General features: G+C 43.6%; 33 non-coding genes across 33 annotated transcripts; 11 read left to right on the forward strand and 22 right to left on the reverse strand.

Moving 5' to 3' along the window:
• Window positions 1–646: 646 nt before the first annotated feature.
• On the reverse strand, window positions 647–718 carry TRNAA-AGC (transfer RNA alanine (anticodon AGC)). The gene has a single exon. It is a non-coding gene; the product is annotated as a tRNA-Ala (tRNA).
• Window positions 719–1,392: 674 nt separating this feature from the next.
• TRNAM-CAU (transfer RNA methionine (anticodon CAU)) lies at window positions 1,393–1,465 on the forward strand. The gene has a single exon. It is a non-coding gene; the product is annotated as a tRNA-Met (tRNA).
• A 445-nt stretch (window positions 1,466–1,910) lies between these two features.
• On the reverse strand, window positions 1,911–1,996 carry TRNAY-GUA (transfer RNA tyrosine (anticodon GUA)). Its single transcript is given in 2 exon segments — window positions 1,911–1,946; window positions 1,960–1,996. It is a non-coding gene; the product is annotated as a tRNA-Tyr (tRNA).
• Window positions 1,997–2,782: 786 nt separating this feature from the next.
• Window positions 2,783–2,854, reverse strand: TRNAA-AGC (transfer RNA alanine (anticodon AGC)). Its single transcript has one exon. It is a non-coding gene; the product is annotated as a tRNA-Ala (tRNA).
• Window positions 2,855–4,046: 1,192 nt separating this feature from the next.
• On the reverse strand, window positions 4,047–4,132 carry TRNAY-GUA (transfer RNA tyrosine (anticodon GUA)). Its single transcript is given in 2 exon segments — window positions 4,047–4,082; window positions 4,096–4,132. It is a non-coding gene; the product is annotated as a tRNA-Tyr (tRNA).
• Window positions 4,133–4,918: 786 nt separating this feature from the next.
• TRNAA-AGC (transfer RNA alanine (anticodon AGC)) lies at window positions 4,919–4,990 on the reverse strand. The gene has a single exon. It is a non-coding gene; the product is annotated as a tRNA-Ala (tRNA).
• A 674-nt stretch (window positions 4,991–5,664) lies between these two features.
• Window positions 5,665–5,737, forward strand: TRNAM-CAU (transfer RNA methionine (anticodon CAU)). The gene has a single exon. It is a non-coding gene; the product is annotated as a tRNA-Met (tRNA).
• A 445-nt stretch (window positions 5,738–6,182) lies between these two features.
• Window positions 6,183–6,268, reverse strand: TRNAY-GUA (transfer RNA tyrosine (anticodon GUA)). Its single transcript is given in 2 exon segments — window positions 6,183–6,218; window positions 6,232–6,268. It is a non-coding gene; the product is annotated as a tRNA-Tyr (tRNA).
• A 786-nt stretch (window positions 6,269–7,054) lies between these two features.
• On the reverse strand, window positions 7,055–7,126 carry TRNAA-AGC (transfer RNA alanine (anticodon AGC)). Its single transcript has one exon. It is a non-coding gene; the product is annotated as a tRNA-Ala (tRNA).
• Window positions 7,127–7,800: 674 nt separating this feature from the next.
• On the forward strand, window positions 7,801–7,873 carry TRNAM-CAU (transfer RNA methionine (anticodon CAU)). The gene has a single exon. It is a non-coding gene; the product is annotated as a tRNA-Met (tRNA).
• A 445-nt stretch (window positions 7,874–8,318) lies between these two features.
• On the reverse strand, window positions 8,319–8,404 carry TRNAY-GUA (transfer RNA tyrosine (anticodon GUA)). Its single transcript is given in 2 exon segments — window positions 8,319–8,354; window positions 8,368–8,404. It is a non-coding gene; the product is annotated as a tRNA-Tyr (tRNA).
• A 786-nt stretch (window positions 8,405–9,190) lies between these two features.
• Window positions 9,191–9,262, reverse strand: TRNAA-AGC (transfer RNA alanine (anticodon AGC)). The gene has a single exon. It is a non-coding gene; the product is annotated as a tRNA-Ala (tRNA).
• Window positions 9,263–9,936: 674 nt separating this feature from the next.
• TRNAM-CAU (transfer RNA methionine (anticodon CAU)) lies at window positions 9,937–10,009 on the forward strand. Its single transcript has one exon. It is a non-coding gene; the product is annotated as a tRNA-Met (tRNA).
• Window positions 10,010–10,454: 445 nt separating this feature from the next.
• On the reverse strand, window positions 10,455–10,540 carry TRNAY-GUA (transfer RNA tyrosine (anticodon GUA)). Its single transcript is given in 2 exon segments — window positions 10,455–10,490; window positions 10,504–10,540. It is a non-coding gene; the product is annotated as a tRNA-Tyr (tRNA).
• Window positions 10,541–11,326: 786 nt separating this feature from the next.
• On the reverse strand, window positions 11,327–11,398 carry TRNAA-AGC (transfer RNA alanine (anticodon AGC)). The gene has a single exon. It is a non-coding gene; the product is annotated as a tRNA-Ala (tRNA).
• A 674-nt stretch (window positions 11,399–12,072) lies between these two features.
• Window positions 12,073–12,145, forward strand: TRNAM-CAU (transfer RNA methionine (anticodon CAU)). Its single transcript has one exon. It is a non-coding gene; the product is annotated as a tRNA-Met (tRNA).
• A 445-nt stretch (window positions 12,146–12,590) lies between these two features.
• On the reverse strand, window positions 12,591–12,676 carry TRNAY-GUA (transfer RNA tyrosine (anticodon GUA)). The gene is given in 2 exon segments: window positions 12,591–12,626; window positions 12,640–12,676. It is a non-coding gene; the product is annotated as a tRNA-Tyr (tRNA).
• A 786-nt stretch (window positions 12,677–13,462) lies between these two features.
• TRNAA-AGC (transfer RNA alanine (anticodon AGC)) lies at window positions 13,463–13,534 on the reverse strand. The gene has a single exon. It is a non-coding gene; the product is annotated as a tRNA-Ala (tRNA).
• A 674-nt stretch (window positions 13,535–14,208) lies between these two features.
• TRNAM-CAU (transfer RNA methionine (anticodon CAU)) lies at window positions 14,209–14,281 on the forward strand. The gene has a single exon. It is a non-coding gene; the product is annotated as a tRNA-Met (tRNA).
• A 445-nt stretch (window positions 14,282–14,726) lies between these two features.
• TRNAY-GUA (transfer RNA tyrosine (anticodon GUA)) lies at window positions 14,727–14,812 on the reverse strand. Its single transcript is given in 2 exon segments — window positions 14,727–14,762; window positions 14,776–14,812. It is a non-coding gene; the product is annotated as a tRNA-Tyr (tRNA).
• A 786-nt stretch (window positions 14,813–15,598) lies between these two features.
• TRNAA-AGC (transfer RNA alanine (anticodon AGC)) lies at window positions 15,599–15,670 on the reverse strand. Its single transcript has one exon. It is a non-coding gene; the product is annotated as a tRNA-Ala (tRNA).
• Window positions 15,671–16,344: 674 nt separating this feature from the next.
• TRNAM-CAU (transfer RNA methionine (anticodon CAU)) lies at window positions 16,345–16,417 on the forward strand. The gene has a single exon. It is a non-coding gene; the product is annotated as a tRNA-Met (tRNA).
• Window positions 16,418–16,862: 445 nt separating this feature from the next.
• Window positions 16,863–16,948, reverse strand: TRNAY-GUA (transfer RNA tyrosine (anticodon GUA)). Its single transcript is given in 2 exon segments — window positions 16,863–16,898; window positions 16,912–16,948. It is a non-coding gene; the product is annotated as a tRNA-Tyr (tRNA).
• A 786-nt stretch (window positions 16,949–17,734) lies between these two features.
• Window positions 17,735–17,806, reverse strand: TRNAA-AGC (transfer RNA alanine (anticodon AGC)). Its single transcript has one exon. It is a non-coding gene; the product is annotated as a tRNA-Ala (tRNA).
• Window positions 17,807–18,480: 674 nt separating this feature from the next.
• TRNAM-CAU (transfer RNA methionine (anticodon CAU)) lies at window positions 18,481–18,553 on the forward strand. Its single transcript has one exon. It is a non-coding gene; the product is annotated as a tRNA-Met (tRNA).
• Window positions 18,554–19,869: 1,316 nt separating this feature from the next.
• Window positions 19,870–19,941, reverse strand: TRNAA-AGC (transfer RNA alanine (anticodon AGC)). Its single transcript has one exon. It is a non-coding gene; the product is annotated as a tRNA-Ala (tRNA).
• Window positions 19,942–20,615: 674 nt separating this feature from the next.
• On the forward strand, window positions 20,616–20,688 carry TRNAM-CAU (transfer RNA methionine (anticodon CAU)). The gene has a single exon. It is a non-coding gene; the product is annotated as a tRNA-Met (tRNA).
• A 445-nt stretch (window positions 20,689–21,133) lies between these two features.
• TRNAY-GUA (transfer RNA tyrosine (anticodon GUA)) lies at window positions 21,134–21,219 on the reverse strand. The gene is given in 2 exon segments: window positions 21,134–21,169; window positions 21,183–21,219. It is a non-coding gene; the product is annotated as a tRNA-Tyr (tRNA).
• A 786-nt stretch (window positions 21,220–22,005) lies between these two features.
• TRNAA-AGC (transfer RNA alanine (anticodon AGC)) lies at window positions 22,006–22,077 on the reverse strand. Its single transcript has one exon. It is a non-coding gene; the product is annotated as a tRNA-Ala (tRNA).
• Window positions 22,078–22,751: 674 nt separating this feature from the next.
• TRNAM-CAU (transfer RNA methionine (anticodon CAU)) lies at window positions 22,752–22,824 on the forward strand. Its single transcript has one exon. It is a non-coding gene; the product is annotated as a tRNA-Met (tRNA).
• A 445-nt stretch (window positions 22,825–23,269) lies between these two features.
• On the reverse strand, window positions 23,270–23,355 carry TRNAY-GUA (transfer RNA tyrosine (anticodon GUA)). Its single transcript is given in 2 exon segments — window positions 23,270–23,305; window positions 23,319–23,355. It is a non-coding gene; the product is annotated as a tRNA-Tyr (tRNA).
• A 786-nt stretch (window positions 23,356–24,141) lies between these two features.
• Window positions 24,142–24,213, reverse strand: TRNAA-GGC (transfer RNA alanine (anticodon GGC)). The gene has a single exon. It is a non-coding gene; the product is annotated as a tRNA-Ala (tRNA).
• A 674-nt stretch (window positions 24,214–24,887) lies between these two features.
• TRNAM-CAU (transfer RNA methionine (anticodon CAU)) lies at window positions 24,888–24,960 on the forward strand. The gene has a single exon. It is a non-coding gene; the product is annotated as a tRNA-Met (tRNA).
• Window positions 24,961–26,008: the final 1,048 nt, after the last annotated feature.

Raw genomic sequence — 26,008 nt, forward strand, 5'->3', positions numbered from 1 at the left:
GAGTGCATTCTCAGCTACATCTTATCACCATAAAGGGGGACTGCTTACCTACCTGAATGTGCTGTGCTGGCGTGAAGGAAAGCAGGGGACCTAGAATTAGAAATCCTACAGAAAGGAGTTTTCCTGAAAGGGCATGGGGCCGAGGAATCCACAGCCCTTTGGAAGCATTTCTGGCAAAAGGATGACAGCATGGGAACATGAAGGAAAGGACAGAAAGTTAGGAGAGTCATTACTCCGTACGGAGCATGAAGAACATGCATTTTTAATGCTTCTGTGAAAGGAACTGGAAAAGCAAAACCAGTAGATTAATGGACCATTCAGAAGGGATTAGGATGAAGAAAACATTCTGTTTTTCTTAAACCTTCTGGTAAGAGTCTCTGGTTTAGAGGAAGAATTCAAATAAATGACCAAGACAGCTGTGCCCGTTTTCTATACTAAGAATGCCAAGATAAATCACCACTTTGGTTTCTTATGGAAGCAAGATTATTTTTTTCTATAAACACGGGAAATGAGATAGCCCCATTTCAAAAGGTTTTGCAAGGCGAAGAAAGTGGGGTTCTGGCACCAGCTGCATGACATCTCACTTCCTTACTCATGATGCCAGCCTAGCTATCTGTCAAAAGGCAAGATTAGCATGGCGAAAAGCTGGAGATGCCGGGGATTGAACCCGGGGCCTCATACATGCTAAGCATGCGCTCTACCACTGAGCTACATCCCCACATCCTGTAGAGGGAGACCTTGCTCCACGCATGGAAACCTGGAATTCTATTGAATGTACATTCACCACATATGACACTGGAATGGGAAGCGTCAGGTGTGGAATTCCATATGATTTACAGCTGGATTTTCTAGCACCGTTTTTTATGGAATAAGGTTGACTCTAGAATGAATAATTCCCCACACACAACAGCTAGATGCAATCGAAAAAAGCCAGAGTATTCAAGGCAACTGGTTCAGGATACATCAAAGAAGGATATGGTTGAGTGCTGTTTCCACATCTTGTGAGATGACTTAAGGTACCCCTGCTCTTTTTGCAGGACACACAGCTATGTTACATTAGCATGTACAGTGTTGAGATCTAGATGCATCTACGGCTAGGGGCGGCATGTTAATTCTGGGTTTTAGTCCATTTCATTCTCAGTTATGTGGAGGAAAAAATGGCACGATCTTTCTTAGAGAGGTGAATGGTATGCCCTGATTTCTTTTGCATGGCTAAATGTATGGGGTGTGGGTTTAAGCACTGGGAAAGAGCAGTCTTCTGACCATTATAACTGCAGACGATTTTAATCCAGCGAGGCAACCGAAGTGTATTGATATTCCAACATGAGAACAGCATTTTTGCTACCTTCCCTCTTCATGGTGTGTAGACGCATTTGTTAGCGGTTTCAAGCAGCCTTCTTAGCGCAGTAGGCAGCGCGTCAGTCTCATAATCTGAAGGTCCTGAGTTCGATCCTCAGAGAGGGCATTGCAGTGTTTCTTTTGTCAAGAGAAACATCTCAGATTTTCTCCAAATCTGTAAACTATTCCTCCACATTGCATCTTGCTCAGTTTTAAGGAGTTGGTGTCTTTGTAGATTCCCTCTTTCATATCCATGGCCACTCATTGTAGGTGAGTTTTAGCTGGTTCGGCTGCCGAAACATCTACCTTGGTACAATGAAACTGGAAGTCTTCCAAGTGCCTTCATATATTTAGTCAAGGCTTTGGAATGAATTCTGATCTGCAGGTCCTTGTTTATTTCTCTTCCAACATCCCTCAGAAATGACTATGTGGTCAATTTCATTGGAAAGCAGAAGAAGTCTACCCTTCTGTCCTAGCATTTATTTGGAGCTAGGGAAATGTTTCTCAATCAGAGGGGCACATAATGTTTTAACAAGAGAGAAAGCAGCTATGGAAAACAAAAAAGGGGAAACTCCTCCGAGCCGGATTTGAACCAGCGACCTAAGGATTTCTGTTTCTCCACTACAGTCCTCCGCTCTCCCAACTGAGCTATCGGAGGATTAGGCAGTACAGCTTTCCATGCTGCATTCATCTTTCTTTCAATAATGGTTGCGGCGGGAGTGGGCTGGGAGTACTGCAGTCTAATCTTGAAAATCATGAATATGACCTGCAGCTTGCTCTACAAATTGCCACTTCCTAGAGTGCATTCTCAGCTACATCTTATCACCATAAAGGGGGACTGCTTACCTACCTGAATGTGCTGTGCTGGCGTGAAGGAAAGCAGGGGACCTAGAATTAGAAATCCTACAGAAAGGAGTTTTCCTGAAAGGGCATGGGGCCGAGGAATCCACAGCCCTTTGGAAGCATTTCTGGCAAAAGGATGACAGCATGGGAACATGAAGGAAAGGACAGAAAGTTAGGAGAGTCATTACTCCGTACGGAGCATGAAGAACATGCATTTTTAATGCTTCTGTGAAAGGAACTGGAAAAGCAAAACCAGTAGATTAATGGACCATTCAGAAGGGATTAGGATGAAGAAAACATTCTGTTTTTCTTAAACCTTCTGGTAAGAGTCTCTGGTTTAGAGGAAGAATTCAAATAAATGACCAAGACAGCTGTGCCCGTTTTCTATACTAAGAATGCCAAGATAAATCACCACTTTGGTTTCTTATGGAAGCAAGATTATTTTTTTCTATAAACACGGGAAATGAGATAGCCCCATTTCAAAAGGTTTTGCAAGGCGAAGAAAGTGGGGTTCTGGCACCAGCTGCATGACATCTCACTTCCTTACTCATGATGCCAGCCTAGCTATCTGTCAAAAGGCAAGATTAGCATGGCGAAAAGCTGGAGATGCCGGGGATTGAACCCGGGGCCTCATACATGCTAAGCATGCGCTCTACCACTGAGCTACATCCCCACATCCTGTAGAGGGAGACCTTGCTCCACGCATGGAAACCTGGAATTCTATTGAATGTACATTCACCACATATGACACTGGAATGGGAAGCGTCAGGTGTGGAATTCCATATGATTTACAGCTGGATTTTCTAGCACCGTTTTTTATGGAATAAGGTTGACTCTAGAATGAATAATTCCCCACACACAACAGCTAGATGCAATCGAAAAAAGCCAGAGTATTCAAGGCAACTGGTTCAGGATACATCAAAGAAGGATATGGTTGAGTGCTGTTTCCACATCTTGTGAGATGACTTAAGGTACCCCTGCTCTTTTTGCAGGACACACAGCTATGTTACATTAGCATGTACAGTGTTGAGATCTAGATGCATCTACGGCTAGGGGCGGCATGTTAATTCTGGGTTTTAGTCCATTTCATTCTCAGTTATGTGGAGGAAAAAATGGCACGATCTTTCTTAGAGAGGTGAATGGTATGCCCTGATTTCTTTTGCATGGCTAAATGTATGGGGTGTGGGTTTAAGCACTGGGAAAGAGCAGTCTTCTGACCATTATAACTGCAGACGATTTTAATCCAGCGAGGCAACCGAAGTGTATTGATATTCCAACATGAGAACAGCATTTTTGCTACCTTCCCTCTTCATGGTGTGTAGACGCATTTGTTAGCGGTTTCAAGCAGCCTTCTTAGCGCAGTAGGCAGCGCGTCAGTCTCATAATCTGAAGGTCCTGTGTTCGATCCTCAGAGAGGGCATTGCAGTGTTTCTTTTGTCAAGAGAAACATCTCAGATTTTCTCCAAATCTGTAAACTATTCCTCCACATTGCATCTTGCTCAGTTTTAAGGAGTTGGTGTCTTTGTAGATTCCCTCTTTCATATCCATGGCCACTCATTGTAGGTGAGTTTTAGCTGGTTCGGCTGCCGAAACATCTACCTTGGTACAATGAAACTGGAAGTCTTCCAAGTGCCTTCATATATTTAGTCAAGGCTTTGGAATGAATTCTGATCTGCAGGTCCTTGTTTATTTCTCTTCCAACATCCCTCAGAAATGACTATGTGGTCAATTTCATTGGAAAGCAGAAGAAGTCTACCCTTCTGTCCTAGCATTTATTTGGAGCTAGGGAAATGTTTCTCAATCAGAGGGGCACATAATGTTTTAACAAGAGAGAAAGCAGCTATGGAAAACAAAAAAGGGGAAACTCCTCCGAGCCGGATTTGAACCAGCGACCTAAGGATTTCTGTTTCTCCACTACAGTCCTCCGCTCTCCCAACTGAGCTATCGGAGGATTAGGCAGTACAGCTTTCCATGCTGCATTCATCTTTCTTTCAATAATGGTTGCGGCGGGAGTGGGCTGGGAGTACTGCAGTCTAATCTTGAAAATCATGAATATGACCTGCAGCTTGCTCTACAAATTGCCACTTCCTAGAGTGCATTCTCAGCTACATCTTATCACCATAAAGGGGGACTGCTTACCTACCTGAATGTGCTGTGCTGGCGTGAAGGAAAGCAGGGGACCTAGAATTAGAAATCCTACAGAAAGGAGTTTTCCTGAAAGGGCATGGGGCCGAGGAATCCACAGCCCTTTGGAAGCATTTCTGGCAAAAGGATGACAGCATGGGAACATGAAGGAAAGGACAGAAAGTTAGGAGAGTCATTACTCCGTACGGAGCATGAAGAACATGCATTTTTAATGCTTCTGTGAAAGGAACTGGAAAAGCAAAACCAGTAGATTAATGGACCATTCAGAAGGGATTAGGATGAAGAAAACATTCTGTTTTTCTTAAACCTTCTGGTAAGAGTCTCTGGTTTAGAGGAAGAATTCAAATAAATGACCAAGACAGCTGTGCCCGTTTTCTATACTAAGAATGCCAAGATAAATCACCACTTTGGTTTCTTATGGAAGCAAGATTATTTTTTTCTATAAACACGGGAAATGAGATAGCCCCATTTCAAAAGGTTTTGCAAGGCGAAGAAAGTGGGGTTCTGGCACCAGCTGCATGACATCTCACTTCCTTACTCATGATGCCAGCCTAGCTATCTGTCAAAAGGCAAGATTAGCATGGCGAAAAGCTGGAGATGCCGGGGATTGAACCCGGGGCCTCATACATGCTAAGCATGCGCTCTACCACTGAGCTACATCCCCACATCCTGTAGAGGGAGACCTTGCTCCACGCATGGAAACCTGGAATTCTATTGAATGTACATTCACCACATATGACACTGGAATGGGAAGCGTCAGGTGTGGAATTCCATATGATTTACAGCTGGATTTTCTAGCACCGTTTTTTATGGAATAAGGTTGACTCTAGAATGAATAATTCCCCACACACAACAGCTAGATGCAATCGAAAAAAGCCAGAGTATTCAAGGCAACTGGTTCAGGATACATCAAAGAAGGATATGGTTCAGTGCTGTTTCCACATCTTGTGAGATGACTTAAGGTACCCCTGCTCTTTTTGCAGGACACACAGCTATGTTACATTAGCATGTACAGTGTTGAGATCTAGATGCATCTACGGCTAGGGGCGGCATGTTAATTCTGGGTTTTAGTCCATTTCATTCTCAGTTATGTGGAGGAAAAAATGGCACGATCTTTCTTAGAGAGGTGAATGGTATGCCCTGATTTCTTTTGCATGGCTAAATGTATGGGGTGTGGGTTTAAGCACTGGGAAAGAGCAGTCTTCTGACCATTATAACTGCAGACGATTTTAATCCAGCGAGGCAACCGAAGTGTATTGATATTCCAACATGAGAACAGCATTTTTGCTACCTTCCCTCTTCATGGTGTGTAGACGCATTTGTTAGCGGTTTCAAGCAGCCTTCTTAGCGCAGTAGGCAGCGCGTCAGTCTCATAATCTGAAGGTCCTGAGTTCGATCCTCAGAGAGGGCATTGCAGTGTTTCTTTAGTCAAGAGAAACATCTCAGATTTTCTCCAAATCTGTAAACTATTCCTCCACATTGCATCTTGCTCAGTTTTAAGGAGTTGGTGTCTTTGTAGATTCCCTCTTTGATATCCATGGCCACTCATTGTAGGTGAGTTTTAGCTGGTTCGGCTGCCGAAACATCTACCTTGGTACAATGAAACTGGAAGTCTTCCAAGTGCCTTCATATATTTAGTCAAGGCTTTGGAATGAATTCTGATCTGCAGGTCCTTGTTTATTTCTCTTCCAACATCCCTCAGAAATGACTATGTGGTCAATTTCATTGGAAAGCAGAAGAAGTCTACCCTTCTGTCCTAGCATTTATTTGGAGCTAGGGAAATGTTTCTCAATCAGAGGGGCACATAATGTTTTAACAAGAGAGAAAGCAGCTATGGAAAACAAAAAAGGGGAAACTCCTCCGAGCCGGATTTGAACCAGCGACCTAAGGATTTCTGTTTCTCCACTACAGTCCTCCGCTCTCCCAACTGAGCTATCGGAGGATTAGGCAGTACAGCTTTCCATGCTGCATTCATCTTTCTTTCAATAATGGTTGCGGCGGGAGTGGGCTGGGAGTACTGCAGTCTAATCTTGAAAATCATGAATATGACCTGCAGCTTGCTCTACAAATTGCCACTTCCTAGAGTGCATTCTCAGCTACATCTTATCACCATAAAGGGGGACTGCTTACCTACCTGAATGTGCTGTGCTGGCGTGAAGGAAAGCAGGGGACCTAGAATTAGAAATCCTACAGAAAGGAGTTTTCCTGAAAGGGCATGGGGCCGAGGAATCCACAGCCCTTTGGAAGCATTTCTGGCAAAAGGATGACAGCATGGGAACATGAAGGAAAGGACAGAAAGTTAGGAGAGTCATTACTCCGTACGGAGCATGAAGAACATGCATTTTTAATGCTTCTGTGAAAGGAACTGGAAAAGCAAAACCAGTAGATTAATGGACCATTCAGAAGGGATTAGGATGAAGAAAACATTCTGTTTTTCTTAAACCTTCTGGTAAGAGTCTCTGGTTTAGAGGAAGAATTCAAATAAATGACCAAGACAGCTGTGCCCGTTTTCTATACTAAGAATGCCAAGATAAATCACCACTTTGGTTTCTTATGGAAGCAAGATTATTTTTTTCTATAAACACGGGAAATGAGATAGCCCCATTTCAAAAGGTTTTGCAAGGCGAAGAAAGTGGGGTTCTGGCACCAGCTGCATGACATCTCACTTCCTTACTCATGATGCCAGCCTAGCTATCTGTCAAAAGGCAAGATTAGCATGGCGAAAAGCTGGAGATGCCGGGGATTGAACCCGGGGCCTCATACATGCTAAGCATGCGCTCTACCACTGAGCTACATCCCCACATCCTGTAGAGGGAGACCTTGCTCCACGCATGGAAACCTGGAATTCTATTGAATGTACATTCACCACATATGACACTGGAATGGGAAGCGTCAGGTGTGGAATTCCATATGATTTACAGCTGGATTTTCTAGCACCGTTTTTTATGGAATAAGGTTGACTCTAGAATGAATAATTCCCCACACACAACAGCTAGATGCAATCGAAAAAAGCCAGAGTATTCAAGGCAACTGGTTCAGGATACATCAAAGAAGGATATGGTTCAGTGCTGTTTCCACATCTTGTGAGATGACTTAAGGTACCCCTGCTCTTTTTGCAGGACACACAGCTATGTTACATTAGCATGTACAGTGTTGAGATCTAGATGCATCTACGGCTAGGGGCGGCATGTTAATTCTGGGTTTTAGTCCATTTCATTCTCAGTTATGTGGAGGAAAAAATGGCACGATCTTTCTTAGAGAGGTGAATGGTATGCCCTGATTTCTTTTGCATGGCTAAATGTATGGGGTGTGGGTTTAAGCACTGGGAAAGAGCAGTCTTCTGACCATTATAACTGCAGACGATTTTAATCCAGCGAGGCAACCGAAGTGTATTGATATTCCAACATGAGAACAGCATTTTTGCTACCTTCCCTCTTCATGGTGTGTAGACGCATTTGTTAGCGGTTTCAAGCAGCCTTCTTAGCGCAGTAGGCAGCGCGTCAGTCTCATAATCTGAAGGTCCTGAGTTCGATCCTCAGAGAGGGCATTGCAGTGTTTCTTTAGTCAAGAGAAACATCTCAGATTTTCTCCAAATCTGTAAACTATTCCTCCACATTGCATCTTGCTCAGTTTTAAGGAGTTGGTGTCTTTGTAGATTCCCTCTTTGATATCCATGGCCACTCATTGTAGGTGAGTTTTAGCTGGTTCGGCTGCCGAAACATCTACCTTGGTACAATGAAACTGGAAGTCTTCCAAGTGCCTTCATATATTTAGTCAAGGCTTTGGAATGAATTCTGATCTGCAGGTCCTTGTTTATTTCTCTTCCAACATCCCTCAGAAATGACTATGTGGTCAATTTCATTGGAAAGCAGAAGAAGTCTACCCTTCTGTCCTAGCATTTATTTGGAGCTAGGGAAATGTTTCTCAATCAGAGGGGCACATAATGTTTTAACAAGAGAGAAAGCAGCTATGGAAAACAAAAAAGGGGAAACTCCTCCGAGCCGGATTTGAACCAGCGACCTAAGGATTTCTGTTTCTCCACTACAGTCCTCCGCTCTCCCAACTGAGCTATCGGAGGATTAGGCAGTACAGCTTTCCATGCTGCATTCATCTTTCTTTCAATAATGGTTGCGGCGGGAGTGGGCTGGGAGTACTGCAGTCTAATCTTGAAAATCATGAATATGACCTGCAGCTTGCTCTACAAATTGCCACTTCCTAGAGTGCATTCTCAGCTACATCTTATCACCATAAAGGGGGACTGCTTACCTACCTGAATGTGCTGTGCTGGCGTGAAGGAAAGCAGGGGACCTAGAATTAGAAATCCTACAGAAAGGAGTTTTCCTGAAAGGGCATGGGGCCGAGGAATCCACAGCCCTTTGGAAGCATTTCTGGCAAAAGGATGACAGCATGGGAACATGAAGGAAAGGACAGAAAGTTAGGAGAGTCATTACTCCGTACGGAGCATGAAGAACATGCATTTTTAATGCTTCTGTGAAAGGAACTGGAAAAGCAAAACCAGTAGATTAATGGACCATTCAGAAGGGATTAGGATGAAGAAAACATTCTGTTTTTCTTAAACCTTCTGGTAAGAGTCTCTGGTTTAGAGGAAGAATTCAAATAAATGACCAAGACAGCTGTGCCCGTTTTCTATACTAAGAATGCCAAGATAAATCACCACTTTGGTTTCTTATGGAAGCAAGATTATTTTTTTCTATAAACACGGGAAATGAGATAGCCCCATTTCAAAAGGTTTTGCAAGGCGAAGAAAGTGGGGTTCTGGCACCAGCTGCATGACATCTCACTTCCTTACTCATGATGCCAGCCTAGCTATCTGTCAAAAGGCAAGATTAGCATGGCGAAAAGCTGGAGATGCCGGGGATTGAACCCGGGGCCTCATACATGCTAAGCATGCGCTCTACCACTGAGCTACATCCCCACATCCTGTAGAGGGAGACCTTGCTCCACGCATGGAAACCTGGAATTCTATTGAATGTACATTCACCACATATGACACTGGAATGGGAAGCGTCAGGTGTGGAATTCCATATGATTTACAGCTGGATTTTCTAGCACCGTTTTTTATGGAATAAGGTTGACTCTAGAATGAATAATTCCCCACACACAACAGCTAGATGCAATCGAAAAAAGCCAGAGTATTCAAGGCAACTGGTTCAGGATACATCAAAGAAGGATATGGTTCAGTGCTGTTTCCACATCTTGTGAGATGACTTAAGGTACCCCTGCTCTTTTTGCAGGACACACAGCTATGTTACATTAGCATGTACAGTGTTGAGATCTAGATGCATCTACGGCTAGGGGCGGCATGTTAATTCTGGGTTTTAGTCCATTTCATTCTCAGTTATGTGGAGGAAAAAATGGCACGATCTTTCTTAGAGAGGTGAATGGTATGCCCTGATTTCTTTTGCATGGCTAAATGTATGGGGTGTGGGTTTAAGCACTGGGAAAGAGCAGTCTTCTGACCATTATAACTGCAGACGATTTTAATCCAGCGAGGCAACCGAAGTGTATTGATATTCCAACATGAGAACAGCATTTTTGCTACCTTCCCTCTTCATGGTGTGTAGACGCATTTGTTAGCGGTTTCAAGCAGCCTTCTTAGCGCAGTAGGCAGCGCGTCAGTCTCATAATCTGAAGGTCCTGAGTTCGATCCTCAGAGAGGGCATTGCAGTGTTTCTTTAGTCAAGAGAAACATCTCAGATTTTCTCCAAATCTGTAAACTATTCCTCCACATTGCATCTTGCTCAGTTTTAAGGAGTTGGTGTCTTTGTAGATTCCCTCTTTGATATCCATGGCCACTCATTGTAGGTGAGTTTTAGCTGGTTCGGCTGCCGAAACATCTACCTTGGTACAATGAAACTGGAAGTCTTCCAAGTGCCTTCATATATTTAGTCAAGGCTTTGGAATGAATTCTGATCTGCAGGTCCTTGTTTATTTCTCTTCCAACATCCCTCAGAAATGACTATGTGGTCAATTTCATTGGAAAGCAGAAGAAGTCTACCCTTCTGTCCTAGCATTTATTTGGAGCTAGGGAAATGTTTCTCAATCAGAGGGGCACATAATGTTTTAACAAGAGAGAAAGCAGCTATGGAAAACAAAAAAGGGGAAACTCCTCCGAGCCGGATTTGAACCAGCGACCTAAGGATTTCTGTTTCTCCACTACAGTCCTCCGCTCTCCCAACTGAGCTATCGGAGGATTAGGCAGTACAGCTTTCCATGCTGCATTCATCTTTCTTTCAATAATGGTTGCGGCGGGAGTGGGCTGGGAGTACTGCAGTCTAATCTTGAAAATCATGAATATGACCTGCAGCTTGCTCTACAAATTGCCACTTCCTAGAGTGCATTCTCAGCTACATCTTATCACCATAAAGGGGGACTGCTTACCTACCTGAATGTGCTGTGCTGGCGTGAAGGAAAGCAGGGGACCTAGAATTAGAAATCCTACAGAAAGGAGTTTTCCTGAAAGGGCATGGGGCCGAGGAATCCACAGCCCTTTGGAAGCATTTCTGGCAAAAGGATGACAGCATGGGAACATGAAGGAAAGGACAGAAAGTTAGGAGAGTCATTACTCCGTACGGAGCATGAAGAACATGCATTTTTAATGCTTCTGTGAAAGGAACTGGAAAAGCAAAACCAGTAGATTAATGGACCATTCAGAAGGGATTAGGATGAAGAAAACATTCTGTTTTTCTTAAACCTTCTGGTAAGAGTCTCTGGTTTAGAGGAAGAATTCAAATAAATGACCAAGACAGCTGTGCCCGTTTTCTATACTAAGAATGCCAAGATAAATCACCACTTTGGTTTCTTATGGAAGCAAGATTATTTTTTTCTATAAACACGGGAAATGAGATAGCCCCATTTCAAAAGGTTTTGCAAGGCGAAGAAAGTGGGGTTCTGGCACCAGCTGCATGACATCTCACTTCCTTACTCATGATGCCAGCCTAGCTATCTGTCAAAAGGCAAGATTAGCATGGCGAAAAGCTGGAGATGCCGGGGATTGAACCCGGGGCCTCATACATGCTAAGCATGCGCTCTACCACTGAGCTACATCCCCACATCCTGTAGAGGGAGACCTTGCTCCACGCATGGAAACCTGGAATTCTATTGAATGTACATTCACCACATATGACACTGGAATGGGAAGCGTCAGGTGTGGAATTCCATATGATTTACAGCTGGATTTTCTAGCACCGTTTTTTATGGAATAAGGTTGACTCTAGAATGAATAATTCCCCACACACAACAGCTAGATGCAATCGAAAAAAGCCAGAGTATTCAAGGCAACTGGTTCAGGATACATCAAAGAAGGATATGGTTCAGTGCTGTTTCCACATCTTGTGAGATGACTTAAGGTACCCCTGCTCTTTTTGCAGGACACACAGCTATGTTACATTAGCATGTACAGTGTTGAGATCTAGATGCATCTACGGCTAGGGGCGGCATGTTAATTCTGGGTTTTAGTCCATTTCATTCTCAGTTATGTGGAGGAAAAAATGGCACGATCTTTCTTAGAGAGGTGAATGGTATGCCCTGATTTCTTTTGCATGGCTAAATGTATGGGGTGTGGGTTTAAGCACTGGGAAAGAGCAGTCTTCTGACCATTATAACTGCAGACGATTTTAATCCAGCGAGGCAACCGAAGTGTATTGATATTCCAACATGAGAACAGCATTTTTGCTACCTTCCCTCTTCATGGTGTGTAGACGCATTTGTTAGCGGTTTCAAGCAGCCTTCTTAGCGCAGTAGGCAGCGCGTCAGTCTCATAATCTGAAGGTCCTGAGTTCCATCCTCAGAGAGGGCATTGCAGTGTTTCTTTTGTCAAGAGAAACATCTCAGATTTTCTCCAAATCTGTAAACTATTCCTCCACATTGCATCTTGCTCAGTTTTAAGGAGTTGGTGTCTTTGTAGATTCCCTCTTTCATATCCATGGCCACTCATTGTAGGTGAGTTTTAGCTGGTTCGGCTGCCGAAACATCTACCTTGGTACAATGAAACTGGAAGTCTTCCAAGTGCCTTCATATATTTAGTCAAGGCTTTGGAATGAATTCTGATCTGCAGGTCCTTGTTTATTTCTCTTCCAACATCCCTCAGAAATGACTATGTGGTCAATTTCATTGGAAAGCAGAAGAAGTCTACCCTTCTGTCCTAGCATTTATTTGGAGCTAGGGAAATGTTTCTCAATCAGAGGGGCACATAATGTTTTAACAAGAGAGAAAGCAGCTATGGAAAACAAAAAAGGGGAAACTCCTCCGAGCCGGATTTGAACCAGCGACCTAAGGATTTCTGTTTCTCCACTACAGTCCTCCGCTCTCCCAACTGAGCTATCGGAGGATTAGGCAGTACAGCTTTCCATGCTGCATTCATCTTTCTTTCAATAATGGTTGCGGCGGGAGTGGGCTGGGAGTACTGCAGTCTAATCTTGAAAATCATGAATATGACCTGCAGCTTGCTCTACAAATTGCCACTTCCTAGAGTGCATTCTCAGCTACATCTTATCACCATAAAGGGGGACTGCTTACCTACCTGAATGTGCTGTGCTGGCGTGAAGGAAAGCAGGGGACCTAGAATTAGAAATCCTACAGAAAGGAGTTTTCCTGAAAGGGCATGGGGCCGAGGAATCCACAGCCCTTTGGAAGCATTTCTGGCAAAAGGATGACAGCATGGGAACATGAAGGAAAGGACAGAAAGTTAGGAGAGTCATTACTCCGTACGGAGCATGAAGAACATGCATTTTTAATGCTTCTGTGAAAGGAACTGGAAAAGCAAAACCAGTAGATTAATGGACCATTCAGAAGGGATTAGGATGAAGAAAACATTCTGTTTTTCTTAAACCTTCTGGTAAGAGTCTCTGGTTTAGAGGAAGAATTCAAATAAATGACCAAGACAGCTGTGCCCGTTTTCTATACTAAGAATGCCAAGATAAATCACCACTTTGGTTTCTTATGGAAGCAAGATTATTTTTTTCTATAAACACGGGAAATGAGATAGCCCCATTTCAAAAGGTTTTGCAAGGCGAAGAAAGTGGGGTTCTGGCACCAGCTGCATGACATCTCACTTCCTTACTCATGATGCCAGCCTAGCTATCTGTCAAAAGGCAAGATTAGCATGGCGAAAAGCTGGAGATGCCGGGGATTGAACCCGGGGCCTCATACATGCTAAGCATGCGCTCTACCACTGAGCTACATCCCCACATCCTGTAGAGGGAGACCTTGCTCCACGCATGGAAACCTGGAATTCTATTGAATGTACATTCACCACATATGACACTGGAATGGGAAGCGTCAGGTGTGGAATTCCATATGATTTACAGCTGGATTTTCTAGCACCGTTTTTTATGGAATAAGGTTGACTCTAGAATGAATAATTCCCCACACACAACAGCTAGATGCAATCGAAAAAAGCCAGAGTATTCAAGGCAACTGGTTCAGGATACATCAAAGAAGGATATGGTTCAGTGCTGTTTCCACATCTTGTGAGATGACTTAAGGTACCCCTGCTCTTTTTGCAGGACACACAGCTATGTTACATTAGCATGTACAGTGTTGAGATCTAGATGCATCTACGGCTAGGGGCGGCATGTTAATTCTGGGTTTTAGTCCATTTCATTCTCAGTTATGTGGAGGAAAAAATGGCACGATCTTTCTTAGAGAGGTGAATGGTATGCCCTGATTTCTTTTGCATGGCTAAATGTATGGGGTGTGGGTTTAAGCACTGGGAAAGAGCAGTCTTCTGACCATTATAACTGCAGACGATTTTAATCCAGCGAGGCAACCGAAGTGTATTGATATTCCAACATGAGAACAGCATTTTTGCTACCTTCCCTCTTCATGGTGTGTAGACGCATTTGTTAGCGGTTTCAAGCAGCCTTCTTAGCGCAGTAGGCAGCGCGTCAGTCTCATAATCTGAAGGTCCTGAGTTCGATCCTCAGAGAGGGCATTGCAGTGTTTCTTTAGTCAAGAGAAACATCTCAGATTTTCTCCAAATCTGTAAACTATTCCTCCACATTGCATCTTGCTCAGTTTTAAGGAGTTGGTGTCTTTGTAGATTCCCTCTTTGATATCCATGGCCACTCATTGTAGGTGAGTTTTAGCTGGTTCGGCTGCCGAAACATCTACCTTGGTACAATGAAACTGGAAGTCTTCCAAGTGCCTTCATATATTTAGTCAAGGCTTTGGAATGAATTCTGATCTGCAGGTCCTTGTTTATTTCTCTTCCAACATCCCTCAGAAATGACTATGTGGTCAATTTCATTGGAAAGCAGAAGAAGTCTACCCTTCTGTCCTAGCATTTATTTGGAGCTAGGGAAATGTTTCTCAATCAGAGGGGCACATAATGTTTTAACAAGAGAGAAAGCAGCTATGGAAAACAAAAAAGGGGAAACTCCTCCGAGCCGGATTTGAACCAGCGACCTAAGGATTTCTGTTTCTCCACTACAGTCCTCCGCTCTCCCAACTGAGCTATCGGAGGATTAGGCAGTACAGCTTTCCATGCTGCATTCATCTTTCTTTCAATAATGGTTGCGGCGGGAGTGGGCTGGGAGTACTGCAGTCTAATCTTGAAAATCATGAATATGACCTGCAGCTTGCTCTACAAATTGCCACTTCCTAGAGTGCATTCTCAGCTACATCTTATCACCATAAAGGGGGACTGCTTACCTACCTGAATGTGCTGTGCTGGCGTGAAGGAAAGCAGGGGACCTAGAATTAGAAATCCTACAGAAAGGAGTTTTCCTGAAAGGGCATGGGGCCGAGGAATCCACAGCCCTTTGGAAGCATTTCTGGCAAAAGGATGACAGCATGGGAACATGAAGGAAAGGACAGAAAGTTAGGAGAGTCATTACTCCGTACGGAGCATGAAGAACATGCATTTTTAATGCTTCTGTGAAAGGAACTGGAAAAGCAAAACCAGTAGATTAATGGACCATTCAGAAGGGATTAGGATGAAGAAAACATTCTGTTTTTCTTAAACCTTCTGGTAAGAGTCTCTGGTTTAGAGGAAGAATTCAAATAAATGACCAAGACAGCTGTGCCCGTTTTCTATACTAAGAATGCCAAGATAAATCACCACTTTGGTTTCTTATGGAAGCAAGATTATTTTTTTCTATAAACACGGGAAATGAGATAGCCCCATTTCAAAAGGTTTTGCAAGGCGAAGAAAGTGGGGTTCTGGCACCAGCTGCATGACATCTCACTTCCTTACTCATGATGCCAGCCTAGCTATCTGTCAAAAGGCAAGATTAGCATGGCGAAAAGCTGGAGATGCCGGGGATTGAACCCGGGGCCTCATACATGCTAAGCATGCGCTCTACCACTGAGCTACATCCCCACATCCTGTAGAGGGAGACCTTGCTCCACGCATGGAAACCTGGAATTCTATTGAATGTACATTCACCACATATGACACTGGAATGGGAAGCGTCAGGTGTGGAATTCCATATGATTTACAGCTGGATTTTCTAGCACCGTTTTTTATGGAATAAGGTTGACTCTAGAATGAATAATTCCCCACACACAACAGCTAGATGCAATCGAAAAAAGCCAGAGTATTCAAGGCAACTGGTTCAGGATACATCAAAGAAGGATATGGTTGAGTGCTGTTTCCACATCTTGTGAGATGACTTAAGGTACCCCTGCTCTTTTTGCAGGACACACAGCTATGTTACATTAGCATGTACAGTGTTGAGATCTAGATGCATCTACGGCTAGGGGCGGCATGTTAATTCTGGGTTTTAGTCCATTTCATTCTCAGTTATGTGGAGGAAAAAATGGCACGATCTTTCTTAGAGAGGTGAATGGTATGCCCTGATTTCTTTTGCATGGCTAAATGTATGGGGTGTGGGTTTAAGCACTGGGAAAGAGCAGTCTTCTGACCATTATAACTGCAGACGATTTTAATCCAGCGAGGCAACCGAAGTGTATTGATATTCCAACATGAGAACAGCATTTTTGCTACCTTCCCTCTTCATGGTGTGTAGACGCATTTGTTAGCGGTTTCAAGCAGCCTTCTTAGCGCAGTAGGCAGCGCGTCAGTCTCATAATCTGAAGGTCCTGAGTTCCATCCTCAGAGAGGGCATTGCAGTGTTTCTTTTGTCAAGAGAAACATCTCAGATTTTCTCCAAATCTGTAAACTATTCCTCCACATTGCATCTTGCTCAGTTTTAAGGAGTTGGTGTCTTTGTAGATTCCCTCTTTCATATCCATGGCCACTCATTGTAGGTGAGTTTTAGCTGGTTCGGCTGCCGAAACATCTACCTTGGTACAATGAAACTGGAAGTCTTCCAAGTGCCTTCATATATTTAGTCAAGGCTTTGGAATGAATTCTGATCTGCAGGTCCTTGTTTATTTCTCTTCCAACATCCCTCAGAAATGACTATGTGGTCAATTTCATTGGAAAGCAGAAGAAGTCTACCCTTCTGTCCTAGCATTTATTTGGAGCTAGGGAAATGTTTCTCAATCAGAGGGGCACATAATGTTTTAACAAGAGAGAAAGCAGCTATGGAAAACAAAAAAGGGGAAACTCCTCCGAGCCGGATTTGAACCAGCGACCTAAGGATTTCTGTTTCTCCACTACAGTCCTCCGCTCTCCCAACTGAGCTATCGGAGGATTAGGCAGTACAGCTTTCCATGCTGCATTCATCTTTCTTTCAATAATGGTTGCGGCGGGAGTGGGCTGGGAGTACTGCAGTCTAATCTTGAAAATCATGAATATGACCTGCAGCTTGCTCTACAAATTGCCACTTCCTAGAGTGCATTCTCAGCTACATCTTATCACCATAAAGGGGGACTGCTTACCTACCTGAATGTGCTGTGCTGGCGTGAAGGAAAGCAGGGGACCTAGAATTAGAAATCCTACAGAAAGGAGTTTTCCTGAAAGGGCATGGGGCCGAGGAATCCACAGCCCTTTGGAAGCATTTCTGGCAAAAGGATGACAGCATGGGAACATGAAGGAAAGGACAGAAAGTTAGGAGAGTCATTACTCCGTACGGAGCATGAAGAACATGCATTTTTAATGCTTCTGTGAAAGGAACTGGAAAAGCAAAACCAGTAGATTAATGGACCATTCAGAAGGGATTAGGATGAAGAAAACATTCTGTTTTTCTTAAACCTTCTGGTAAGAGTCTCTGGTTTAGAGGAAGAATTCAAATAAATGACCAAGACAGCTGTGCCCGTTTTCTATACTAAGAATGCCAAGATAAATCACCACTTTGGTTTCTTATGGAAGCAAGATTATTTTTTTCTATAAACACGGGAAATGAGATAGCCCCATTTCAAAAGGTTTTGCAAGGCGAAGAAAGTGGGGTTCTGGCACCAGCTGCATGACATCTCACTTCCTTACTCATGATGCCAGCCTAGCTATCTGTCAAAAGGCAAGATTAGCATGGCGAAAAGCTGGAGATGCCGGGGATTGAACCCGGGGCCTCATACATGCTAAGCATGCGCTCTACCACTGAGCTACATCCCCACATCCTGTAGAGGGAGACCTTGCTCCACGCATGGAAACCTGGAATTCTATTGAATGTACATTCACCACATATGACACTGGAATGGGAAGCGTCAGGTGTGGAATTCCATATGATTTACAGCTGGATTTTCTAGCACCGTTTTTTATGGAATAAGGTTGACTCTAGAATGAATAATTCCCCACACACAACAGCTAGATGCAATCGAAAAAAGCCAGAGTATTCAAGGCAACTGGTTCAGGATACATCAAAGAAGGATATGGTTGAGTGCTGTTTCCACATCTTGTGAGATGACTTAAGGTACCCCTGCTCTTTTTGCAGGACACACAGCTATGTTACATTAGCATGTACAGTGTTGAGATCTAGATGCATCTACGGCTAGGGGCGGCATGTTAATTCTGGGTTTTAGTCCATTTCATTCTCAGTTATGTGGAGGAAAAAATGGCACGATCTTTCTTAGAGAGGTGAATGGTATGCCCTGATTTCTTTTGCATGGCTAAATGTATGGGGTGTGGGTTTAAGCACTGGGAAAGAGCAGTCTTCTGACCATTATAACTGCAGACGATTTTAATCCAGCGAGGCAACCGAAGTGTATTGATATTCCAACATGAGAACAGCATTTTTGCTACCTTCCCTCTTCATGGTGTGTAGACGCATTTGTTAGCGGTTTCAAGCAGCCTTCTTAGCGCAGTAGGCAGCGCGTCAGTCTCATAATCTGAAGGTCCTGAGTTCGATCCTCAGAGAGGGCATTGCAGTGTTTCTTTTGTCAAGAGAAACATCTCAGATTTTCTCCAAATCTGTAAACTATTCCTCCACATTGCATCTTGCTCAGTTTTAAGGAGTTGGTGTCTTTGTAGATTCCCTCTTTCATATCCATGGCCACTCATTGTAGGTGAGTTTTAGCTGGTTCGGCTGCCGAAACATCTACCTTGGTACAATGAAACTGGAAGTCTTCCAAGTGCCTTCATATATTTAGTCAAGGCTTTGGAATGAATTCTGATCTGCAGGTCCTTGTTTATTTCTCTTCCAACATCCCTCAGAAATGACTATGTGGTCAATTTCATTGGAAAGCAGAAGAAGTCTACCCTTCTGTCCTAGCATTTATTTGGAGCTAGGGAAATGTTTCTCAATCAGAGGGGCACATAATGTTTTAACAAGAGAGAAAGCAGCTATGGAAAACAAAAAAGGGGAAACTCCTCGAGCCGGATTTGAACCAGCGACCTAAGGATTTCTGTTTCTCCACTACAGTCCTCCGCTCTCCCAACTGAGCTATCGGAGGATTAGGCAGTGCAGCTTTCCATGCTGCATTCATCTTTCTTTCAATAATGGTTGCGGCGGGAGTGGGGTGGGAGTACTGCAGTCTAATCTTGAAAATCATGAATATGACCTGCAGCTTGCTCTACAAATTGCCACTTCCTAGAGTGCATTCTCAGCTACATCTTATCACCATAAAGGGGGACTGCTTACCTACCTGAATGTGCTGTGCTGGCGTGAAGGAAAGCAGGGGACCTAGAATTAGAAATCCTACAGAAAGGAGTTTTCCTGAAAGGGCATGGGGCCGAGGAATCCACAGCCCTTTGGAAGCATTTCTGGCAAAAGGATGACAGCATGGGAACATGAAGGAAAGGACAGAAAGTTAGGAGAGTCATTACTCCGTACGGAGCATGAAGAACATGCATTTTTAATGCTTCTGTGAAAGGAACTGGAAAAGCAAAACCAGTAGATTAATGGACCATTCAGAAGGGATTAGGATGAAGAAAACATTCTGTTTTTCTTAAACCTTCTGGTAAGAGTCTCTGGTTTAGAGGAAGAATTCAAATAAATGACCAAGACAGCTGTGCCCGTTTTCTATACTAAGAATGCCAAGATAAATCACCACTTTGGTTTCTTATGGAAGCAAGATTATTTTTTTCTATAAACACGGGAAATGAGATAGCCCCATTTCAAAAGGTTTTGCAAGGCGAAGAAAGTGGGGTTCTGGCACCAGCTGCATGACATCTCACTTCCTTACTCATGATGCCAGCCTAGCTATCTGTCAAAAGGCAAGATTAGCATGGCGAAAAGCTGGAGATGCCGGGGATTGAACCCGGGGCCTCATACATGCTAAGCATGCGCTCTACCACTGAGCTACATCCCCACATCCTGTAGAGGGAGACCTTGCTCCACGCATGGAAACCTGGAATTCTATTGAATGTACATTCACCACATATGACACTGGAATGGGAAGCGTCAGGTGTGGAATTCCATATGATTTACAGCTGGATTTTCTAGCACCGTTTTTTATGGAATAAGGTTGACTCTAGAATGAATAATTCCCCACACACAACAGCTAGATGCAATCGAAAAAAGCCAGAGTATTCAAGGCAACTGGTTCAGGGTACATCAAAGAAGGATATGGTTGAGTGCTGTTTCCACATCTTGTGAGATGACTTAAGGTACCCCTGCTCTTTTTGCAGGACACACAGCTATGTTACATTAGCATGTAAAGTGTTGAGATCTAGATGCATCTACGGCTAGGGGCGGCATGTTAATTCTGGGTTTTAGTCCATTTCATTCTCAGTTATGTGGAGGAAAAAATGGCACGATCTTTCTTAGAGAGGTGAATGGTATGCCCTGATTTCTTTTGCATGGCTAAATGTATGGGGTGTGGGTTTAAGCACTGGGAAAGAGCAGTCTTCTGACCATTATAACTGCAGACGATTTTAATCCAGCGAGGCAACCGAAGTGTATTGATATTCCAACATGAGAACAGCATTTTTGCTACCTTCCCTCTTCATGGTGTGTAGACGCATTTGTTAGCGGTTTCAAGCAGCCTTCTTAGCGCAGTAGGCAGCGCGTCAGTCTCATAATCTGAAGGTCCTGAGTTCCATCCTCAGAGAGGGCATTGCAGTGTTTCTTTTGTCAAGAGAAACATCTCAGATTTTCTCCAAATCTGTAAACTATTCCTCCACATTGCATCTTGCTCAGTTTTAAGGAGTTGGTGTCTTTGTAGATTCCCTCTTTCATATCCATGGCCACTCATTGTAGGTGAGTTTTAGCTGGTTCGGCTGCCGAAACATCTACCTTGGTACAATGAAACTGGAAGTCTTCCAAGTGCCTTCATATATTTAGTCAAGGCTTTGGAATGAATTCTGATCTGCAGGTCCTTGTTTATTTCTCTTCCAACATCCCTCAGAAATGACTATGTGGTCAATTTCATTGGAAAGCAGAAGAAGTCTACCCTTCTGTCCTAGCATTTATTTGGAGCTAGGGAAATGTTTCTCAATCAGAGGGGCACATAATGTTTTAACAAGAGAGAAAGCAGCTATGGAAAACAAAAAAGGGGAAACTCCTCCGAGCCGGATTTGAACCAGCGACCTAAGGATTTCTGTTTCTCCACTACAGTCCTCCGCTCTCCCAACTGAGCTATCGGAGGATTAGGCAGTACAGCTTTCCATGCTGCATTCATCTTTCTTTCAATAATGGTTGCGGCGGGAGTGGGGTGGGAGTACTGCAGTCTAATCTTGAAAATCATGAATATGACCTGCAGCTTGCTCTACAAATTGCCACTTCCTAGAGTGCATTCTCAGCTACATCTTATCACCATAAAGGGGGACTGCTTACCTACCTGAATGTGCTGTGCTGGCGTGAAGGAAAGCAGGGGACCTAGAATTAGAAATCCTACAGAAAGGAGTTTTCCTGAAAGGGCATGGGGCCGAGGAATCCACAGCCCTTTGGAAGCATTTCTGGCAAAAGGATGACAGCATGGGAACATGAAGGAAAGGACAGAAAGTTAGGAGAGTCATTACTCCGTACGGAGCATGAAGAACATGCATTTTTAATGCTTCTGTGAAAGGAACTGGAAAAGCAAAACCAGTAGATTAATGGACCATTCAGAAGGGATTAGGATGAAGAAAACATTCTGTTTTTCTTAAACCTTCTGGTAAGAGTCTCTGGTTTAGAGGAAGAATTCAAATAAATGACCAAGACAGCTGTGCCCGTTTTCTATACTAAGAATGCCAAGATAAATCACCACTTTGGTTTCTTATGGAAGCAAGATTATTTTTTTCTATAAACACGGGAAATGAGATAGCCCCATTTCAAAAGGTTTTGCAAGGCGAAGAAAGTGGGGTTCTGGCACCAGCTGCATGACATCTCACTTCCTTACTCATGATGCCAGCCTAGCTATCTGTCAAAAGGCAAGATTAGCATGGCGAAAAGCTGGAGATGCCGGGGATTGAACCCGGGGCCTCATACATGCTAAGCATGCGCTCTACCACTGAGCTACATCCCCACATCCTGTAGAGGGAGACCTTGCTCCACGCATGGAAACCTGGAATTCTATTGAATGTACATTCACCACATATGACACTGGAATGGGAAGCGTCAGGTGTGGAATTCCATATGATTTACAGCTGGATTTTCTAGCACCGTTTTTTATGGAATAAGGTTGACTCTAGAATGAATAATTCCCCACACACAACAGCTAGATGCAATCGAAAAAAGCCAGAGTATTCAAGGCAACTGGTTCAGGATACATCAAAGAAGGATATGGTTGAGTGCTGTTTCCACATCTTGTGAGATGACTTAAGGTACCCCTGCTCTTTTTGCAGGACACACAGCTATGTTACATTAGCATGTACAGTGTTGAGATCTAGATGCATCTACGGCTAGGGGCGGCATGTTAATTCTGGGTTTTAGTCCATTTCATTCTCAGTTATGTGGAGGAAAAAATGGCACGATCTTTCTTAGAGAGGTGAATGGTATGCCCTGATTTCTTTTGCATGGCTAAATGTATGGGGTGTGGGTTTAAGCACTGGGAAAGAGCAGTCTTCTGACCATTATAACTGCAGACGATTTTAATCCAGCGAGGCAACCGAAGTGTATTGATATTCCAACATGAGAACAGCATTTTTGCTACCTTCCCTCTTCATGGTGTGTAGACGCATTTGTTAGCGGTTTCAAGCAGCCTTCTTAGCGCAGTAGGCAGCGCGTCAGTCTCATAATCTGAAGGTCCTGAGTTCCATCCTCAGAGAGGGCATTGCAGTGTTTCTTTTGTCAAGAGAAACATCTCAGATTTTCTCCAAATCTGTAAACTATTCCTCCACATTGCATCTTGCTCAGTTTTAAGGAGTTGGTGTCTTTGTAGATTCCCTCTTTCATATCCATGGCCACTCATTGTAGGTGAGTTTTAGCTGGTTCGGCTGCCGAAACATCTACCTTGGTACAATGAAACTGGAAGTCTTCCAAGTGCCTTCATATATTTAGTCAAGGCTTTGGAATGAATTCTGATCTGCAGGTCCTTGTTTATTTCTCTTCCAACATCCCTCAGAAATGACTATGTGGTCAATTTCATTGGAAAGCAGAAGAAGTCTACCCTTCTGTCCTAGCATTTATTTGGAGCTAGGGAAATGTTTCTCAATCAGAGGGGCACATAATGTTTTAACAAGAGAGAAAGCAGCTATGGAAAACAAAAAAGGGGAAACTCCTCCGAGCCGGATTTGAACCAGCGACCTAAGGATTTCTGTTTCTCCACTACAGTCCTCCGCTCTCCCAACTGAGCTATCGGAGGATTAGGCAGTACAGCTTTCCATGCTGCATTCATCTTTCTTTCAATAATGGTTGCGGCGGGAGTGGGGTGGGAGTACTGCAGTCTAATCTTGAAAATCATGAATATGACCTGCAGCTTGCTCTACAAATTGCCACTTCCTAGAGTGCATTCTCAGCTACATCTTATCACCATAAAGGGGGACTGCTTACCTACCTGAATGTGCTGTGCTGGCGTGAAGGAAAGCAGGGGACCTAGAATTAGAAATCCTACAGAAAGGAGTTTTCCTGAAAGGGCATGGGGCCGAGGAATCCACAGCCCTTTGGAAGCATTTCTGGCAAAAGGATGACAGCATGGGAACATGAAGGAAAGGACAGAAAGTTAGGAGAGTCATTACTCCGTACGGAGCATGAAGAACATGCATTTTTAATGCTTCTGTGAAAGGAACTGGAAAAGCAAAACCAGTAGATTAATGGACCATTCAGAAGGGATTAGGATGAAGAAAACATTCTGTTTTTCTTAAACCTTCTGGTAAGAGTCTCTGGTTTAGAGGAAGAATTCAAATAAATGACCAAGACAGCTGTGCCCGTTTTCTATACTAAGAATGCCAAGATAAATCACCACTTTGGTTTCTTATGGAAGCAAGATTATTTTTTTCTATAAACACGGGAAATGAGATAGCCCCATTTCAAAAGGTTTTGCAAGGCGAAGAAAGTGGGGTTCTGGCACCAGCTGCATGACATCTCACTTCCTTACTCATGATGCCAGCCTAGCTATCTGTCAAAAGGCAAGATTAGCATGGCGAAAAGCTGGAGATGCCGGGGATTGAACCCGGGGCCTCATACATGCCAAGCATGCGCTCTACCACTGAGCTACATCCCCACATCCTGTAGAGGGAGACCTTGCTCCACGCATGGAAACCTGGAATTCTATTGAATGTACATTCACCACATATGACACTGGAATGGGAAGCGTCAGGTGTGGAATTCCATATGATTTACAGCTGGATTTTCTAGCACCGTTTTTTATGGAATAAGGTTGACTCTAGAATGAATAATTCCCCACACACAACAGCTAGATGCAATCGAAAAAAGCCAGAGTATTCAAGGCAACTGGTTCAGGATACATCAAAGAAGGATATGGTTGAGTGCTGTTTCCACATCTTGTGAGATGACTTAAGGTACCCCTGCTCTTTTTGCAGGACACACAGCTATGTTACATTAGCATGTACAGTGTTGAGATCTAGATGCATCTACGGCTAGGGGCGGCATGTTAATTCTGGGTTTTAGTCCATTTCATTCTCAGTTATGTGGAGGAAAAAATGGCACGATCTTTCTTAGAGAGGTGAATGGTATGCCCTGATTTCTTTTGCATGGCTAAATGTATGGGGTGTGGGTTTAAGCACTGGGAAAGAGCAGTCTTCTGACCATTATAACTGCAGACGATTTTAATCCAGCGAGGCAACCGAAGTGTATTGATATTCCAACATGAGAACAGCATTTTTGCTACCTTCCCTCTTCATGGTGTGTAGACGCATTTGTTAGCGGTTTCAAGCAGCCTTCTTAGCGCAGTAGGCAGCGCGTCAGTCTCATAATCTGAAGGTCCTGAGTTCGATCCTCAGAGAGGGCATTGCAGTGTTTCTTTTGTCAAGAGAAACATCTCAGATTTTCTCCAAATCTGTAAACTATTCCTCCACATTGCATCTTGCTCAGTTTTAAGGAGTTGGTGTCTTTGTAGATTCCCTCTTTCATATCCATGGCCACTCATTGTAGGTGAGTTTTAGCTGGTTCGGCTGCCGAAACATCTACCTTGGTACAATGAAACTGGAAGTCTTCCAAGTGCCTTCATATATTTAGTCAAGGCTTTGGAATGAATTCTGATCTGCAGGTCCTTGTTTATTTCTCTTCCAACATCCCTCAGAAATGACTATGTGGTCAATTTCATTGGAAAGCAGAAGAAGTCTACCCTTCTGTCCTAGCATTTATTTGGAGCTAGGGAAATGTTTCTCAATCAGAGGGGCACATAATGTTTTAACAAGAGAGAAAGCAGCTATGGAAAACAAAAAAGGGGAAACTCCTCGAGCCGGATTTGAACCAGCGACCTAAGGATTTCTGTTTCTCCACTACAGTCCTCCGCTCTCCCAACTGAGCTATCGGAGGATTAGGCAGTGCAGCTTTCCATGCTGCATTCATCTTTCTTTCAATAATGGTTGCGGCGGGAGTGGGGTGGGAGTACTGCAGTCTAATCTTGAAAATCATGAATATGACCTGCAGCTTGCTCTACAAATTGCCACTTCCTAGAGTGCATTCTCAGCTACATCTTATCACCATAAAGGGGGACTGCTTACCTACCTGAATGTGCTGTGCTGGCGTGAAGGAAAGCAGGGGACCTAGAATTAGAAATCCTACAGAAAGGAGTTTTCCTGAAAGGGCATGGGGCCGAGGAATCCACAGCCCTTTGGAAGCATTTCTGGCAAAAGGATGACAGCATGGGAACATGAAGGAAAGGACAGAAAGTTAGGAGAGTCATTACTCCGTACGGAGCATGAAGAACATGCATTTTTAATGCTTCTGTGAAAGGAACTGGAAAAGCAAAACCAGTAGATTAATGGACCATTCAGAAGGGATTAGGATGAAGAAAACATTCTGTTTTTCTTAAACCTTCTGGTAAGAGTCTC

The sequence above is a fragment of the Pleurodeles waltl genome, unplaced genomic scaffold (genome assembly GCF_031143425.1).
Source record: "Pleurodeles waltl isolate 20211129_DDA unplaced genomic scaffold, aPleWal1.hap1.20221129 scaffold_107, whole genome shotgun sequence".
Classification (NCBI taxonomy): Eukaryota; Metazoa; Chordata; class Amphibia; order Caudata; family Salamandridae; genus Pleurodeles; species Pleurodeles waltl.